Below are 6,276 nucleotides of genomic sequence, written 5' to 3' on the forward strand. Positions count from 1 at the left end.
TTTAAGTTTGTAAGTGAAAATTCTTGATGGAAGTTCATTGTAATTTATCATATAAATAAAAGACGAGTGATACTTTAATCCAGTGACCGGTTTCATCGCCTTCGCGATATCTTCGAGACTGGTCTCGACCAGATGATGTTGCGAAAGCGATGAAACTGGTCACTGGATATTTCAAATTTGTGGATTTGTGGATTGTGGATCACTCATCTTTTATTTATATGATAAAAAAAAAAAAAAAAAACACTATTTATTAGCCATGTAATAAATACACAACAGCAACCTCATTGTCATCTGTCAATCTCTAACTATAAATCCTACAAACTTATTCCAATTTCTTAATTAATTAATAGGGTGCCCTTTTATCTTTTGGACATTGATTCCAGTGGGTACTCTTGAGGTTTTGGGAAATTTAACAGGTGTGCAATGAATATCAAATTATAATGAATAAATCACATAAATGAATACATAACCTTTTTAGTGCAATTGAGTATTACGCAGTTTTTCTCAAGGAAAAAGATTCAGAACCTGATACTATTTTGAATAAACCAGCAGAAAAGCCCTGGAAATTTGATGTCCAACTACATTAAGTAATAAGTTTGGTTATGTATTTTTGATTTGTGTTCAATGTTTTTGAAAAAAACAAAAAAAATATTGAAGGTTTAAATAAAGTTAACAACAGAAATAGAGAACATTTAAAAGAAGGAATAAGGAAGTCTAGGCATTTGCAGGGCTTATAACCTGCCATTGGCTGGTTTAAGTGGCCACTTTACACACTGTGTAACATTCACCATTTTGCCCATGTTTCAGCATCCACTCGAGAATTGAAGAAATATGGATGTTCAAATATAGGCAAAATGGTGAATGTACAGTGTGTAAAGTGGCCACTACAACCACCCGATGACAGGTCAGAAGCCCTGTAGATGCCTAGACTTTCTAGGTTTTTTCTAAAGGTTGGGGAGTGGTCAAGAAGTGCAAATGAGCAAGTCAAAATTGAAGGCAACGCTGATCGGTTTTTTCGATATCAAGGGTATTTTCATGACTGATCTGGTGCCTAAGGGTTAATAAAAAATACTATAAAGATGATTATGATCAAATTATAAATAAACTTATCAATGAAACTTCTTGGTTTAGTTTTACTTTTTAATAATCATTAACTATGGAGTTTTATCAAGAAATATCAACAAAAAACATCAATACTATAAAGATGTCTAAATCAATATTAGGGAAATAGTAATGTAGAAAAGACCAGATTTGTGGAAGAATAAGTCGTGGAAGAATAATTCTGCATCAGGACGTGTCAGCTCACAATCCCCTATGGGTGAGGCAGTTTTTAGCCGCCAAGCGCATTCCTTTTCTTGATGACCCACCGCATTCGCTAGATTCTAGCACCATGTGAGACCTACCTGCCCCCAAAAGCAAAAAGTGCATTGAAAGGAACATATCTTCAGTCTGTAGGACATGTAAAAGCAAAACGGCAGAGTTGCGAAGAGACTGGACAACTGATGCGCTAGAGCAGTGGTTCTTAACCAGTGCTCCGCGAGCTTGTTGCGAGTGCTCCGCGAAATTATGAAAACCAAAATTTCATGTTGACTCATTTACTATGCGATTTGAGTCGCAAATATAATGGCTAGATGGCAGCACCCTTGCAAATTAAAGTTGTGTGCGCTCACCTCACAATAGCGGTCAAGTACTCTATCGAGAACCGTTGCTCGGTTACTAGCACTTCCACGCAGGGGATTTTTCCCTTGCGTTATTGCATGTATATAGTTAATAGACAGACTGTGATAAAATAATATTTTGTGTGCTTATTTCGATAGTGTTGGGTGTATGCTGTTTATAACATGAGTGCACCTTTAATTTCGAACTACATAAATATATCAGGTAAGACATATATGAGGAAGAATATCACATTCCACAATGTGGAGAAAAATTGTCCAATAGCGCGATAGTTTCTACCAAATTGAAACGCCACTTTACATCAATGCACGCTAATCTTGCTACAAAAACTAAAGATTATTTCAAACTAATGTTGGATATGCAAGCTACACAAGTTAAATATTTTGAAAAAACTGTGAAAATTTCTGATACAGCACAGCTAGCTTCATATAAGGTTGCTGAATTAATTGCTGTTCAGTTAAAACCACATGCTATCGCAGAGACTTTAATTATACCTGTATGTTGTGAAATAGTTAAAATTATGTTTGGCGATGAAGCAATAAAAGAAATAATGAAAATTCCTCATTTGGATACAATAAAAAAAAAAAATTAAAAACATGTCGGATGATATTGAGAAAACAATCGCCAATACACTTTCCAACCAACATTTTGCTTTGCAAATTGACGAATCCACTGATATGAGCGGCAAAGCACATATACTAGGATTCGTTCGTTTCATTGATGAAAATGAGATAGTGAATCAATTCCTATGCTGCAAGGAGCTTACCGAGCGTTCGACAAGACATCTCTGATTCTATATCGTCATATTTAGAACAATTGAAAATGCGAGTTAAGCGTAGGAATTTGTACAGGTGGCCCCATCAATAGTAGGTTCATTGAAAGGATATGTAACTCTTGCCAAGAAAAAGAACTCTGGTATTATATCTACACACTGTTTTTTGCACAGAGAAAACTAGTGTCCAAAACGTTACCGTTTGTATTAAAACCTGTACTAGACAAAGTTGTAAATATGGTAAACTACATAAAATCGAGACCTTTAAAAACACGTGTTTTGCTTTTGCACACTGAAGTGATCTTTTTTTCTAAAATGAAGGTATAGATGATTTTGTACAATGTCTTCAAAATGATATCTGGTGTGCTAAAATGGCATATTTAGCCAATATTTTTGATTACTTGAATGGCGTCAATTCCAGCATTCAAGAAAGAAAATAAAAAAATTTGGTATGCACTGACAAATTGAGTCTTTTGGAAAAAATTAACTTTTTGGAAAAATAGCATTTTAGAAAAAAACAAGTAGATATGATTCCTTCGTTAAACGAAAACACTGCTAAGAAAATTATTTCAGCTATAACAACACTTATTGGAAGAAAATATTGAATATTGAAAAATTAACTTTATTGGAAGAAAATATTGAATATTACATTCCTTCAATAAATATAGAAAATTATGACTGGATACGAAATCCACTTACGGCAATTGATATTTCTAGGGATACATCGAATTGTGAATTTTCGCATCAAGAAGAACAATTAATTACTCTATCAACAGATCGTACTATAAAAATAAAATTCTCAGAAATAACTCTGGATGAATTTTAGATTTTTATTCAAAACGAATACTCTCTCCACAAGGGCACTGAAAATTTTATTACAGTTTTCAACCCCATATTTGTGTGAGCTAGATTTCTCGACATTGACCAATATAAAAATGAAGAAATGCGAAAAACTTAGCGATTCGAATGAAGAAATGAGAGTAGCTTTATCAAATATTAGACTTAATATCGCTGAAATTTGTAAAAGCTGACAAGCTCGGGTGTCACATTAAATCATTTTCGCCACAAAAAGTTTCATTGTAGTATTTATGTTTTTGTGTATTTTTTTTATTAATGTAATTTTTAACTTGTCAGTAATAAAATAATCAGTTTTATAAAAGTTATCTTTGTATGTTTGATTCTTTAGTTTTGGTGTACCCCAAATTTTCCTTATGATCAAAAGTGCTCCCTGACCCCAAAAAGGTTCAGAACCACTTCGAACAATGGAAGAAACGTATGCAGCGACGTATAGATAAGTGAAAAGAGTATATTTAAGTGGATAAAAGTTGAATATATATTTGTTTGCAATAAGTCACATGTCTCACACCAGTCTCATTATTTCATGATATAAGTATGAATACTGAAAATACTGTTTGAAAAAAAATTGTATTTTGAGTATTTTAGAAATATTTCTAGATTTCTTTTTATATTTTTTATGGCAACAAAATACATTCCTATTCTTTTCCAATTTTTAAATGATGTGCTGCATTCCACATAATAATAAATATCATATTCGCATAATATGATATACAAAAAATATTGTATTTTTATTACAAATTCATATATAAATTGTAATCATGATACCTTTATTTCTTTATATATCATGAAATATATAATGTAGTTATATCTTTTGTTTTTATATTGAGCATACTTATTACCTTCTGGTGATAAAAAAAAACTTCTTAATTATTCACAGTATTTCTTTATTAGCAGAAAATTTATAAATATTAGGTGTGTTTCCATTGTAGGATATGAATAAAATATAAGAATACTCATCATTTGATGTTATACATGTACATAATCTTCAATGTTTTATTGGGGTGCTTCTACATAAATGTATACTTTTTAATATCATTTTATTTAATAAAATATGTAATTTTATGCAAACTTCTTTGATTATTTTCCACTTGATGTTGACGCCATTACTAATCACAATCTACCAAGTCATTAATGAAACTATTTATCAGATTTATAGGAACCAAATTAGTTGGTTTGTGGTGACGAATATTACAAAAACCAAATGAAGATACAGCTGCGAATTTTCTCCGTAGATTTAACTTTACAAAGTCCCATTAATTAAAATATAATATATTTTATAAAATATGCCAATCAAACTACGCATTAGCGTTTTAGAATATATTGTTCAATGAGGAAGTTTAGTGTTTTTTTTGTTATTTGTTAATAGACTATTCAAACTAAGCAAAAAAAAAAATTTTTATGTAACGTATTATAATCGCTATGTTTTTTTCAGTTTTGTAATTTGAAATTACTCTTCGATTATTATTTATTTAGTTGAGCAGACATTTAAAAAGAGAACCCCATACGTATGAAACCGGAAATATATCACAACACATAATTAATTGGCTATTCTAAACAGCTGCTGACCAGAACCTATGACGTTTAAAGGTAGTTCATTTTTAGTTTTTATGAATTTTTTCATACATTTTCGAGAAGCTTCGCCATACAATTAAATGCTTTAATTTTTACCGTGTCTAAAAAAACATTTTTTATATTCAATTTTCCGTAGCGCTGAACTTCCTCATTGTATTTTTTTAGGTTCTTACGGTTAACGAAATTAAATGTATATGAGTTTGTATAAAGAATTTTTATGTTTACTTAAATGATTCAGAAGGGATCATGTAAAGGAATGAATAATTGTAATGCTTAACTATAAGACGAAGCAACCCAATCCACCATTAAAATAATTTGCAAATGTTTCATTATTCTATCAATAAGAGAAATCTATCAGCTTATTATACTTGCAAGTGCTTTTTTTTTTAAGAATGTCTACTAGGCATCACGTGTTTGAAACTAATCATCAAAATTGTAGTGGAATGAGACTTTGGATTCCACAAATTCAATATTACCTCTTATATAAAATTAATATAAACATCAAAAAGTACTTGTGATAAACAAATTTTTAGTAAAAAGGGAATCCTGCTGGGTTTTTTGGAATGGTACGGGGAAAAAGGGGTATTCTTAGAAACAAGATTACCATGCAAATTTTTTTAGTACATAAAGAATAATGCAAGGTTATAGTTAATATTAGTGAATACATTAAACATTCAAGCACAAGCTTTGAATGCATTTTTTTGGTGATATTAAAAGATGAAATTTCTTACTGTAACAACCTTCCTATTTTATAGGTCAGGATAGTACGTTGAAATAAGCAAAATAACATTTTCCAATAAAGTATGAACATGAACACACTAGCTCAAGACCTCCATATCTTTGTGGAAACAATGTTTTTTTTTGTTAATAATGATTACTTACCATTATAATTTTTATCCTGATATTTCTACATATCAGGAATTTTCATTTACATTTTACTCAAATAAATATTTTTTAAATATTGCAAGCAGTACTGGTCACAATTAATTACCAGACTCCAGACAAGAATGGCAAATAGTGTCTGCTATGGACCACACATTCAATCAATAATATCTTATAATTATTACAAAGCATACACAAAATTTTATTTTTTTATATTTCTGGAACATGAAGAATATCTTAAGAATTTTATTATAAATTAAAACCGTAGAAAATTAATTAAGAAGATTATTACTGCACATTAATTTGCATATAACAAAAAGAATCCATATTTTGGTGAAATTATCCATCACTTATTTTCAATAAATTCTTAATAAATATCAATTACACAATATGTATTAATACATATTATGATACATAAACATCTTCTACAAAAAAAAAACGTTTTCCAATTTGAATATGATACAAAAAATATTTTTATGTATTACAAAAGGTACGGATGTCAATAAAAATTTCAA

The sequence above is a fragment of the Micrasema longulum genome, unplaced genomic scaffold (assembly GCF_059751315.1).
Source record: "Micrasema longulum isolate JH-2025_06_02 unplaced genomic scaffold, ASM5975131v1 h1tg000724l, whole genome shotgun sequence".
Classification (NCBI taxonomy): Eukaryota; Metazoa; Arthropoda; class Insecta; order Trichoptera; family Brachycentridae; genus Micrasema; species Micrasema longulum.